The sequence below is a fragment of the Panthera onca genome, chromosome C1 (assembly GCF_046562875.1).
Source record: "Panthera onca isolate mPanOnc1 chromosome C1, mPanOnc1 haplotype 2, whole genome shotgun sequence".
In the NCBI taxonomy this organism is placed as follows: domain Eukaryota; kingdom Metazoa; phylum Chordata; class Mammalia; order Carnivora; family Felidae; genus Panthera; species Panthera onca.
In genome coordinates, this window is record NC_138346.1 from 35,668,003 (window position 1) to 35,681,894 (window position 13,892).

Consider the following 13,892-nt stretch of genomic DNA (forward strand, 5'->3'; position numbering starts at 1 on the left):
GAAGTTCTTTGTGGGGGGAAGAAAGAAAATTGAATGTTTTATTTAAACAGGTCATTAACAGTCAATACTTATTTGAAAAGGCCTGCTTCCAGAGGCAGATAAAAGCTTCCAATCACTTAGAATATCACTTGAGCGCATCTAGGGCAAGATGTGCTGATGCAAGTTTCAGACCTCTATGGGAGAACGTCTTCACTCAACAGCCCCACAGCGGGGGTAGGAGGGCAGAGTCATCCCAATTGTGCGCCCTTGTATATGCTGCACACCCAGAGCCAGCAGAGAAGAGCACAAAGCACACTTTATGGCCGGCCCAGCTTTGAATTTTTCCATTTTAGTACTGGCAAAGGCGTATGAATGAAGATTAACCATTTTTGCATAAAGTGCCAAACCACCTCTCCACGCCAGCAGAGTGTAAATGGAAGCAAAAGAGCAAAGGCCAGCTAAACTGAATGCGGCAGATCTCAGGCACTGCAAGCACACGGGGTGGGTGTGTGGCAGGCTTTATTAGCATTCAGCTGTGGCAAGATTTTCCTATTTAATTTGAAATGATTTCATTTCATAAGTCTTTGACAGCTTGAGAATATAAATAAATGCCTTTTTCTAAAAGTGACCCAACGCTGGCTCCTGGAAGGCTCTGCTTCTGATCGAGGGGCTTTCAAGCAAACACGTGTTTCCATAGAGATATGGGTGACCCGGGCCTGGTGCGAGTACCTACTTGTACCAGCAGTTCAATTATGTTTCAAGATGCAGTGATGTCAGCTCAAGTCTTTAAAACATGCCCGTCCTCAGAGAAGCCTCAGGAAAGGTGAAGTGACTGGCATTATGAGGTTCAGAAGAAGAAATTCTATCCTCTCCAAGCACGCCATAATAGTTTCTCTTTCTGCAGATTACGCTAGTTGCCCCCCATACCCCTACTGCCCATTGAACGAATCTCTAATCCCAGAGGGGTATGGACAAAAAACCAAGCAAGTTCTTCGCACACCTGAGCACCAACTGCCTTACACAGACTCCCCAAATGCTGAAAAAGAACACGCTTTCCCTCTCTTCCCTTGCTCCCAGTTCTTCAACTAGCCATGGGCAATCCCTACAGAGAGGGCAATGCTTTTTCTTATTATCTGACAAACATTCACTAAACACCTTGGATGTACCTGGCTCTATGGGGAATGCTGTCAGTGGTTACAAAGTAACACTTACTGAATTCTTACTGTGTACCCGATACAGCACTAAGCACTTTTCATATATTAACCCATTTAATTCTCATAATAACTCTATGGAGTATACTATCCTCATTTTATTAAAAAAAAGAAATGGAGTGACAGAGAGTAACCTACTTACTCAAGTCACACTGCTAATAAGTGCCTGAGCTGAGCTCTCAGCTTGGACCTCCTGATTCCTTCTATTACTGGATGGAGACAGATGTATACACAAAAACACAGACAAGAGCCAGATGAGGAGGTGGTGAAGGAAATCAGAGTGTGGACTCAGGAAATCAGAGTTGGAATTGAGCTGGCTTAAGGTTCTGGGCAGGGCTCAGAATCAGGACTGTGGTCTGCCCAGCCTGCAAGTCTCCTGGCAGAGACCAGGCATAGCGGAGGGCTGGAGGCATGTGTGCAGTCAGCAGGGGCTGTATACTTTCTTAAAACTTTTTATAGCAACTTTATAAGGAAAACATAGATATTCATCTCCCAAGAAAACATGCATTATGGTTCTGCAATATAACTCCAGAATGGCAAAGAGAAGTCCTAACTAAACTTGGCAAAGAAAGGCTACACGTTCAAAGCCAACTCGGGAAGCTGGCTTATTTGTCACGGAATAAACACCGGTAGAGAAACCATCATCTTTTCAGTGCAGAGTCTGGTTTCAGAAACCTCTGTTCCAAGGAGCTCACAATATTCCTAATTCATTAAGTCAGAACTCTTTTAGGAAACATTTAATGATTTTCTCAGAGGGGCAGAGAAAGGTTTTTCCTACTGTCTTGAAATGGCACTGGCACTGACTGAGTAAAGACAGTAGAAGATGTCTACCTTACATGTACTGGCATTTGGTGGGAAAGGAATACTAGGAAACTGAGGCAGTGCCTCACTATCCAGCAGGAGAGAACCCACCAGCAGCCAGCCCCTCTAACACAATGACACCAACCCCACCCCACCCCCAAACTCCTGGACATAATTACTCCTGTGACTTTCCGACAAAATCAACCTCAACTCACTTTTTAAGGCTTCCCGGTGTGTTCTAAATCAGCTCCCAGCGCAAAGCCCAAGTTTCTGGCTTTGTCAACACGTAGATAAGCCCTGTTCCCCAACTGGCCCACCTTTATCAACACGTTTTTACCATGACCAGTACGTCATCGCAGTAGTGACGCAGGTGGAGTCAGAAACAGGGTAGGTAGCCGGATCCCGGGTGTGGCTGAGTAACCAGCAGTAGGCTGGTGGCCTCAGCCACCTGAGGCTCAGAAGGACTCACCCTCTGAGAAACGGCTTGTTCCCTTTCTGTAAAACTGGCCAGTGCTTTTGCCTTTGGGTCCCTGTTAGTGAATGCCCAGTTCTTCATTCTTCTTATCTTAGGGAAGGCGTAACTGTAAGACTGAACTTGCAACTTTTACACTGACTGCCCCAGAGGCTAAGAGACAGTACAGGCTGGGACTCCAGTCATCATTCCAAAGGTCAGTTTCTGGGTATGGTCATCTGCTAAAGGCTTCTAATCTTCCTGTGACACTCGTGCAGCATATGAATCAATTAGCAAACATTCCTGGCACTATACCCTGAGGCTTGCTCTCTCCCCTCCCCCTTCTAAAACCTGTTCCTGGTTTTAGGGGTGCCTGGGTGGCTCAGTCAGTTAAATGCCAGACTCTTGATTTCGGCTCAGGTCATGATCTCCCAGTTTCTGAGATCGAGTCCCACGTCTGGCTCTGGGCTGATGGCATGGAGCCTGCTTGGGATTCTCTCTCTCTGTGTCAAAATAAATAAACAAACTTAAAAAAATAAATAAATAAAACCTGTTCTTGGTTCCAGACCTAACTGGAAGCATCTGTTGGCTAATTCTGCACTAAATGAATAATGTACTACCATGTCCACATGTACATACATTTTACGAGGGGTCATGCTCTTGCTCAGAGGAATGAAGTTCTCATGGTGAACATTCAGTCTTTACCAGTGAAAAGCTAATGTGAGGCGTATGAGGGTGGGGATAACCATGGGTGGGGGGCTGGAGGGCAGAATGGGCAAGGCTTTCTTAACTGTTACATCTGTTTTGCCTGCAGGCAAGTTAATCCTATATACGATACCTATGTTTGCTGGTTTGATTTTTAAAAACCCAGCCTGTAAGTTCAACATGTTGTCAGAAAGGTGCTGTTTCTCTTTAGGGTCAGGCCTGTCTTGGTCCCCACCATGTCAGTAACCACCCACAGGCAAAGTCACCAGGGAGCCCCACCCCCACCCCCAGCTGGCCCTGTGGCAGAGCGGCAGAGGCATGTGCATGAATTATGGTGCTTTTTACAACGTGCATAGCATCTTGGGCCCTTAACTGATTGCAGAGAGGAAACTGCCTATTTTCTGCTATTCAGCTTCTTCCTTATCTTCTTATGCTAGAAAACAAATAATTACAATTTACCAAGTTTGAAACTCAATTCTGCCTCTTACTAGTTTTGGGATTTGGGCAGATTACTCCACGTCTCTATGCCTCTGTTTCCTCATCGGTAAAATGAGGATAATAATAATAAGTACCTCACTGGGTGGCAATGAGGATGAAACGAGTTCATATTTGTAAAAGTGATTAAAATAGTGCTTGGCACACACAAAATAAATAGAAATAGAGAAATAATCTCACTAGATTCCTCCATAGCCTGTGTGGTTGCTTTCCTATAATCCTCATTCTACAGATGAGAAACTAAGCCTTAAGAGGTCACGGTCATGCATCAAGCCAGCGAGGGAGCTGGCCCTTGAAACACAACCTTCCAAAGACAAAGTGCCCTTATATGTCCACTTTCCCTAACCTCCATCTCGGACACTGCCACCTTACAGGATGGGGGCAGCTCTGGAGGGGAGTGGGTGGCAGGCTAAGGCCCAAATGCAGCATTACTACGAAGGACGCAAACTCTCAGGGCTATGTCCACAGGGTCATTTGTTTTTCGTGTTGTTTTTCACGAATACCTGTTCCCCTAGGATGGATTGGAAACTCATGCCAGGTCACAGTTTCTGGCCGTGGGGATAGCCAGATGTGATCAGTGCTCTGGTGACCAAATTCATAGCTAAGGTACTTGTCTTCAGAGGACAATAAACAATTACAATATAGAAAGAGCAAAGTTCAAATAAAGCCTTAGAGCTAATTAGAGAACAACTTAAAAATTACTAAATCTCCTTTTATACATTCTGATTTCAGGTTAATTGTATTAAGATGGATAAAAAAGAGAGAATTAATATGATTTTAATGCCCTTGGGTTTATTCTAATGCAATCACACATAATAAAAACTCATTTTGACCATTTTATGATATGCTAAAAATTCTACAGGTCATATTTACTATCTTAGTAAATTTTCTTTCAATTTCTAACTGTAATGAAAAATAGAAATCTGTCACCTGAAATATGCTGTAATGGGAAAATTAGTAAAGTCCTTTAAAGCATTTCAAATGTACAAGATTAATAGATTTAATGAATTACAAAAAGAATCCCTTCCCTCTAACAAGCCTATCTCTGATAAATTACACTTCTTTCTCTTTTCCAAAATACTTAGGAGAATGCCTTTGATAAGTAAATGTTCAGGAAAGACGTGGAAAAAAGAGGAATAAATGTCCTCTCATTCTGTTTTTCCCTTCTTGGTTGCAGTGAATCTTTACTAATTCATTCCCTAGTTTTCAACACCTAGGACTGGGTTATCACTTTAAATGCCACCATTAAACCCAGCTTTGTCAAATGTTGTTCTAGTCATGTCACTTTACACACACTCCAATTCACTCCTAATCCTCCTCTCCTCGTATTACCAAACCTGCAATGTGTTGGTCATTCTCAGAGCCAAGGTCCCATCATGAGCACTGAAGCCCTCCACATCTTCCCATATCGAACCCCATATATCCCAACTCTTTAACCAGGTGACTTCCCCAATGTCTGTTACTTATTTTACCATTTCTTCATGCAGAGTCTTGTATTTGGGGTAACCAGGGCACCAGACTGGCCCGCTAGTTCCCCTCTATCAAAACCTATATACACTCTGTCCAAAAGAGAAGACTGAAATTGTACCCTTTCTATGGAATATGAGAAAACAAAAAATAGTTGCTTTTCAACCCAATGCTAAATACACTGAACCACTACCCTTACCATTTATATATCCCTGTTAACTCTACCCATAGATACAGATTTTTTTTTTTTTTTGGCTGTGGACAGTAAGGGCTCTTTGTAACCCTTTCCCATAGCCTGCCTGCTTACTCCTTTAGTTTACAGCATGAAGCTGTAAGAGGGGAGCAGACAGACACTGCACCATCTCTCCCTGCACTGAGCTCTAGCCTGCCCTGCAGCTCAACTCACACTGGGGGAAGTTGGGAAAGCACCAAATGCTTACAATGGTCTACAGGCCTCAGCAATATGTAGCTTAATCTCTTCCAAATCATTTTTATAAAGATTGAATCAAAACTGGTTTTTTGTACAGTAGTTCAAATATTGTACAGGCCTCTCAAATAAATATAATACATTATTTCCCTTTGGAAGACTTTCTGTTAGTCATCCAATTTACCTTAAAGCAATTTTCAGGTATAAATGTATTAGGTTTTGATCACTTGTTTGATGAAAAAGATCCATCTCTCACAGCCTTGATTCCACTTATACCCATTCTTGGCAGACTGATAGAGACAAGCAATTAGAGTTGTTTGATTTTTTACTAATGCTAAAAATTTCATCATCCAGCCTCAGAACATATCCTTTGAGTGAGTTCCCCATGGGCTGGACACTGCATGTAGAGGGGCATCCACACGTGTGTGTAATATGGGAAATGGTACTCGATGCCTATTCTTGAGGAGTGCATGTTATGGGGCGTCGGTTCTCTTGGTCAGAACCAAGAGAACTAAGAATGCCAGTAATGGAATCTTAAATCATTCTGAAATGACTAATCATGTTTATTAAAGGGGCTTCTAGAGGGGAAGACAGCTTTAATTTAGGTGGGTATATTAGAGCTCCTGAGGCGAGGTGCTCTTTGGTACTACTTTAAGGAAGTAGTGGCAATTAATGGGAATAGCCTTTTAGGTAAGAAGAAAAGCAAAACTGAAACCTCTCCGGCAGAAACAAGTAAGTCACATGTGAGGCCAGAAAGAAAGCCTACCTCCATAGTGCAGAGAAGTCAATTGATAAATATTTATTGGGGGCCCACTATGTATCTTGGCTAGATGCAATGTGTTCAGCTTATTGTAATGCAGTATAATTTTAAGATTGGCTCTGAAGAGAGATAAGACTAGCAGGCAGTAAGCGATTAGATGACAACAGAAAGCAATACGTGAAAGGTGTTATATGGTGTGGTTTCAGCTGTATGCTTGTTGTGTTCATAATGCTGCAAAGAGATAATGTCCTTGTTTTGTTTTCCTTTTAGCAAATGGGAGAGTTCCTTCTCATCCCCATCCCACCCCAATTCTCTGACCCATTCCTCTGTCATTTTGGTTATGGGTTCTGAAACTAGACCCAATTTTCTCTATTATTTTTGAAATGCTGAATTGAAACTTGACTTTAAAAAAAAATTATTTCAACTTGAAGCAAATTAATTCTTTGTCCTTTTAGTTTTGCAAAAATATACTCTTTAATCTGACTAATATTAAATATACACTCCAAAACAAATAAAAGCTATGTAGCTGAGTTTCATTTCGCTCCAGGAAAGCAACTCATAAATTACATTGAATATTTCATTTGGTTTTATTTTTACCTGGTTTTGCATCCTGGGAGATAACCAACTTAACCAAACTCAGTCTTGAGAAAGAGATAACCAGATGCTGAAAAGACACTCTTGTTTGTTTTACTAAGTGGTTCTTTTAAAAATATGAATAAGTATTAAAGAGAGAAAATGTCTTTGGAAATTAATCTACTTAAAAAAAAATCTATTTCTGAATGGCTGCCAGCCAGACTTCAGTTGGTTTCATTTTTCATTTCAAGCTTTCTAACAATATATGACTAGACAGAATGAGACCACTCTAGATATCTCATGGAAAACATAGGGTAAGGACTGAGGAAAGACTACAAAGACTAAATAATGCTTGGAGTTTTAGTTTAAGTTTTTAAAAATCCTGAAGCTACGCTGCATTATGGGAAGAAAATAAATTTAGCTGTGACAAAGCATTCTCCTTCTTCAAACCTTTGAATAATCAATCAGCTTCTTGCTTTACAAAGGCTTCCCATATCTGATAACGCTGCCATGCCTTTAGCAAGAGCTATCATATGGGGAGCTCATTCATTCATTCATTCATTCATTCAACAAATGCTTAGTGAGCACCTTCTTTTGCCAGGCACTGTCCTAGGTGCTGAGGAATACAACAGCAAACAAAATAGACTCCTCAAGCACCAGGCTGGATTTTATCTCTTCATGTCTATTTCACCAAGTCCTCACAATGCTCCTGCAAAGTAAGTATCATTATCTTCATTTCATAGATGGGGGAAGTAGGCATACAGAAGTTAAGGCCTAGGTCCCAGAACCAGTCAATAGCAAGGCAGGAACTCAAAACCTCTGAAACTGATTCCCAAGTTTGTGCTTATTCTATTAGACTACTGTCATTATTTTGGTTCAATGCAAATAAAGGAAAACAATTTAAAAACTATATTTAATGGGTTCACTCCACTTGGGAAATCTTTGTATTCACAAGAATTAGAATCAGAAATGTAAAGCTGGCTTGGCAAAAAAAGTCAAATGGGACAAAAAAGTTATCAATGGGAAGAACAATGTTTTGTCTGTGTTTTAACTTTTGTTCTCCCCTTCTCAGGGAGGACAAATCTTAAGAGTAGTGTGTCTCCTGTCACAGAATTTGTTCAAGCAGAGGCTGGTTGACTACTTAGTGGGATGCCGGAGAGGGGATTCACTTATAATTCAGGAAAATAGGGGACCTCTGAGTCCCTTGATTCTCCCCCTGGAGAATCTCTCCAGGATTCCAAAAGGGGAGACAAACTAGTTTTGTAATCTTTCCTCAGTCTTTCCTCTAAGTTTCCCATGAAGCATCTAGAATGGTTTCATTCTGTCTTAGTCACGTATTGTCTGAAAGCTTGAAATGAACACTGAAACCAAGTTAGGTCTAGCTGACACTTGCTAGGCATGCTCCCAGAAGTGATAGCTTCCCTTTGGGCTCTTTGTGCCCAGGAGTCTAAAATGGTCACGGAAAAAGGCCTGCTTGCAGACAAGACTGGAAATGCTTCCAAATATATGGCTCTGTTGGAAAATAATATATGACTTACCATTAAGGCAAAATCTAAAGAAAATTGTCACCAGAAAGGCATGAATACCTTCTGCGTAACTTAGTTTTTTTGTTTGATTTGGTTCATAACTCAACCTGACTCCCATGGAATGCATCTCCAGGTCTCAACTTACTCACAGTCCTGCAAGCTGGAACAGCTTCAACACTCACCATCCATCCCTCACTACTTATTTCACAAAGAAAGGTCTAGTAATTGTCCATGTTTCCAGAATCTGCAGTTATAAGGGATTCAGAGTTCTCCTGTCTTCCTAACCTGTAAATGAACCTCCTTTCCAATATCCTCAATAAGTGGCCATCCAACATCTTCTCAAACAAATTCCCTGATGGAGATTCAATGCCTCTTAACATAGCTTCTTCTGCATGAGGCTAGTTGTGAGTAAATTCTTAGGTAAAACTGAGTCAATCACCTTCCTATAACTTCCCATGCAATGCTTTCCTAGTCATGCTTTCAGTTAACCCATAAATCTAACTACTCCTCCCCAAGTGTCACATTTGTCCTAAGTATGCTTTCTCTATACTAGTACACAATCATTCACAGAATCACAGGATGTTAGACTTGGAAAGGACTTCATAAATCTCTAAACTATTTTATGGACAAAACATTTTGTATTGTCAGACCTTTAGAACTTTGAGAGTACACTCATTCTTCATGTGACATAGCGTTGAGTATTCTCACTCTGATATATATGATATCTATACCATATATATTGTTATGTTATATCTACCAGGTACCAAAATATTATATACCAGTATGTATATATATTGATTCTATGGTTTTATTATTATTATTTTTTAATTTTTTTAATGTTTATTTATTTTTGAGACAGAGAGAGACAGAGCATGAGCAGGGGAGGGGGAGAGAGAGAGAGGGAGGCACAGAATCCGAGGCAGGCTCCGGGCTCTGAGCCATCAGTACAGAGCCTGATGTGGGGCTCGAACTCATCAACTGCAAGATCATGACCTGAGCTGAAGTCGGATCCTCAACCGACTGAGTCACCCAGGTGCCCCTATTATTTTTTTAATGCAACCTAAGATTGCATTTTATTGAAATCACATCACACTGTACATTGGTCATAATGAGCCTATATTAATGAAACCCCTAAGACATGCTCATTCAATCAATTAGTAAGTCTCATTTCCTCAGTCCTTACTTTTACAGATGATTTTTTTGGAACTTAAGTGCATGAGGTTATATTTACTTCAAATTAATTTTATCTTATCAATTCAGCCAATTTTACAGTCTACTAGAATTTTTTTGGACACCAAATCTACACCTTGCCACTTCAGCTATACATTTCACTTTGGTCATTAACAAGCTTGAAGGATATCATTGATAAAACTATGCCATTAAGTAAACAGTCTGGGATTGAATCTCAGTGCTGACACCTAAGAAATGTGTGACCTTGAGGAAGTTACTTAAACTCTCTGTGCTGCAGATTACTCATTTATAAAGTGGAGATAAGGGGGAACCTGGGTGGCTCAGTCAGTTAAGCATCTGACTCTTCATTTCAGCTCAGGTCATGATCTCGTGGTTCATTGAGTTCAAGCCCCACATTGGGCTCTGTGCTAACAGTGCAGAGCCTGCTTGGGATTCTCTCTCCCTCTCTCTCTCTGCTCCTCCCCCACCTGGGCTCCCTCTCTCTCAAAATAAATAAATAAACTTTAAAAAATATATAAAGTGGTGATAAAAGTATTGACTGCATTGGATTATTGTAAGGATTAAATAAACTGATGCATGCAGAGTAACTGAACAGTATTTCACACCTAAGAATCTAATAGGTGTCTGTTATTTTTTTAAATACTTTATTTTTTATTTTTTAATATAATTTATTGTTAAATTGGCTTCCATACAACACCCAGTGCTCATCCCAACAAGTGCCCTCCTCAATGCCCATCATCCACTTTCCCCCTCCCCCACCCCCCCATCAACCCTCAGTTTGTTTTCTGTTTTTAAGAGGTGTCTTTTATTTCTATTATTTTTATCAAATTCATCATCATTGAAGTCATTGCTAAAGAAAAATCTAGAATAAAACAGACGTAAAGGTCTATAGATCCCTCTCTGTGATAACATGGACCTATTCTTTAGCACTCTTTGGATTTGGTTATGCAAGCCTACTTGTGAATTCATTTAAGTACTGTTATTCCATTTATATTTCTCTATTAAATCCACAATGAAATCTTGAGATATTGTGAAAATTGGCTGGATCATATTTCTATATTACCATAACTACCACATTTTCTTCATCTTGCATTCCGATTACTTTATTGACCAGGAGTATCATTTAGTCCCCCTGGACTTCTTGCTGGTGACTAATAATTATCACTTTCTTTTCTGAATATTCTAAAAAATTTCAGAATAAATTCTAAAATTTTGCTGAGATGTTACGTTTTCTCTTTTTGCTAATCTCTAGGCATTTGGGGCTTTATCTGTTTGCTGACATTCCCTGAAGATGGCTGGCTGGAGTGGGAGAGTCACAGATGTGATGTTCTCAGTCCCATAGCTGCAATCTGGGCCAGGAGACCCCAATCCGTGAGGAAGGGCTTAGGATTTGGTATAATGCTACGGTGGGCCTCAATTCCCTCATCCACATTTTGTTCTACCCTTATCAGGTGGGAAATCATGATCCTTGATTAAAAGCCAAGAATAAGAAGAGATGTACAGTCCTTTGTTTTGCCCATCAGAGGTCCTGTACTTTTCTTGTTCTTTTTTCTCCAAAAGTAAAACAAAATTCTATGGTAAAAAGTACAACTAAAAATAATATTCCACTCTTGACAGAAATTGTAACCATGTCATTATCAAAAATGAGAATAACACAATTGACATCATGAGCATTCCAGTGTTCTATGTCTACTTTACTTTATGACTTTAATTTTTTGTAGGATTGTTCCTTGTGAGCTTTTTTAAGTCTCTCTTGTTGTTTTAGTTTTTTTTTTTTTTTTTAACATAATTCAGCTCACTCTGGACTTTAGGCTTCTTGACACCAATCTAATGGGATTATCTCTCTCTTTGGTATTTGTTCTTGGTTATTTGCCTGTCCTTGCATTCTTCTTTAAATAATCTTTTATATTTTGAGTTAATCTGAGCATGCCCTTTGCAGCCATAGCCATCTCTCTTCCTCATTGTTTTTGAACATTCAAACCTCTAGTTGCAATTGTTCAAAACATTGTAGACTATTAGACTTGACAAATGTGTGTGTGTGTGTGTGTGTGTGTGTGTGCGCGTGCTCGTGCATTAGCTTTGATAATTTGGGAAAATACTCATGATTATAAGAATTTCATTACTGTTTATTGCTTAACTCATTATATATACAATAAAATGTGTGTGTGTGTGTGTCAGAGAGAGAGAGAGAGAGAGAGAGAGAGAGAGAGATTTATTGGGTATCAACTATGTACCATGTTCTGTCCTATTTACTAGGATATAAAGATAAACATGATAGATACACTCCTGCCCTCTTGAAGCCTGAAGTTTTGCAACAAATAGAAGTGACTGGGGGCGCCTGGGTGGCTCAGTCGGTTGAGCGTCCGACTTCAGTTCGGGTCATGATCTCACAGTCTGTGAGTTTGAGCCCCACGTCAGGCCCTGTGCTGACAGCTCAGAGCCCGGACCCTATTTCAGATTCTGTGTCTCCCTCTCTCTCTGACCCTCCCCCGTTCATGCTCTGTCCCTCTCTGTCTCAAAAAAAAAAAAAAAAAAAAAAAAAAAAAAAAAGAAGTGACTGAAAAGGCAATCCTGATCTAGCATGACACTGAGAGCACATAGCAAGAGCCCCAATTTCATTTGAAGAATTGAGTTTCTCATCCCTTTAGTCTAGAGTTTCAGGCCATTTCTTCGCTGAAATGTGAAATTTCCCTCCTAAAATCTGTGGTACACATCTGGCTATATCCATCACCTGGTCCTTGGTTATCACAAAAGCTAAAATGACATGGTCACAATTTTCCAAATGTTGAGCACACAGTAGACACTCAAATATTATTGAATAAATGAATAAAGTTTCCTTCTACTTCTATTTTACCAACCAATCTCTTGGTGAAAATCAGATCCAAAATAGCAGTTCTTTTCATTTCCTTTACCCTCTTAGAGAAGAAAATGAGGTAAATTGGTATTTGAAACCCTGTTTTCCTTTAACCACAAATAAGACTTCTATTTTTTTAAGTTTATTTATTTTGAGAGAGGGGTGGGGGGACAGAGAGAGAGAGGGAAAGCACAAGCAGGGGAGGGGCAAAAGAGAGAGAGAGACAGAGAGACAGAGAGACAGAGAGAGAGAGAGAAAGAGAGACAGAGAATCCCAAGCAGGTTCCACACTGTCAGCATGGAGTCCAATGTGGGGCTCAAACTCACGAACCGTGAGATCATGACCTGAGCTGAAACCAAGAGTCAGACGTTTAACTGACTGAGCCACCCAGGTGCCCCTAAACATGACTAAGACTTCTAGCAGATACCCAAATAGTTTAAGTTTTTTGTCACTCCTATTTACTATTTTTGTGCTACTTTTGTATGCTGTATCAGAAGTAAATTACACCCATGCTTATAGGGCTGAGTGGTTTCAGTTCATTCATTCAGTGAAAACGATTTATTGAGTGCATACTACATGCAAGAAACTGTTGTGGACACTATTTTTTCCTTCCTCCTTTTAACTTCGCCAAGTGTGTCCTCTCTTGGATTTTTAGATACCCACCTTTCTGTCTATCCTAAAACATCTGGATTCCTGCTCCATAGGAACAACTCATTTTCCTTGTTTCGTCTCTGTCAAAAACTGCCGTTTACCAACTTTTTCTTAAGTGCAGATTAATTAAAGCAGGTTTCTCAATCTTTTGACGAGGAAAACATAATTATTTTCTTGTGATGCTATTGAAATATCAAATTAAGTAATTTTTAAAAATCAGAGCTACGAGAGAAAGCACTCCATTGTTTATGAACTGCATCTATAACCACCTGCCATTAAGAATCATTGATCTTAATGATGGGAATAACTAACATGCTAACAGAATATAGTCAAATCTCTAGTATAATTTAGTTGGTCATTAACATGACCAGTAACTTTTAGGGTTTGAACTTTAATTTATATATCCGTATACCCCACATGCAGCCTAAAAATTAGAATTCACTTTCAACACTCAGGCATGTAAATATGAACATTATTTTCTTAATTTCTTTGATCTACTTTTTACAAAGTAATTTAAGCAATTTGTAATCAAAATGCAAAAACTGTGTTCCCAATAAATGCCAATTTATTTTCCATATGAAATAAAGATATATTCTTATCTTCCTGAAAAGTATACATTTTTTCATCAAGGTTTCTATACCAAATATTTGAATCAGGTCATTTTCACTGGCTGTGAATTGAGCTCAGAGTAACTTGTCAGTAAAGGAACAACAAATCCATTTGTCTTTGGTGTTTTCTTGGCGTGTTGCTAATAAACTGCTCTGTCTACATGAGGTCATGGCCACCTGACCTGGAAATGGG

The 13,892-nt window shown here is 39.8% G+C and overlaps 1 protein-coding gene and 1 long non-coding RNA gene across 10 annotated transcripts in view; one reads left to right on the forward strand and one right to left on the reverse strand.

The window, feature by feature from the left end:
• The window catches only part of SPATS2L (spermatogenesis associated serine rich 2 like), a 165,885-nt gene that overhangs the window by 91,699 nt on the left and 60,294 nt on the right, over positions 1-13,892 (reverse strand). The window contains exon 1 of one of the 9 annotated variants that reach the window (XM_060622874.2): positions 2,461-2,588. The exons of 7 other annotated variants lie outside the window; for them this stretch is intronic. The gene's annotated coding sequence lies outside the window, so the exon portion shown is untranslated. Of the gene's footprint in view, positions 1-2,206; positions 2,339-2,460; positions 2,589-13,892 lie in introns of those variants that run through there. One more of the 9 variants, XM_060622873.2, reaches the window with a different exon arrangement.
• LOC132671739 (uncharacterized) lies at positions 5,895-11,772 on the forward strand. Its single transcript, XR_009607239.3, has 3 exons — positions 5,895-6,268; positions 7,471-7,585; positions 10,839-11,772. It is a non-coding gene; the product is annotated as an uncharacterized LOC132671739 (long non-coding RNA).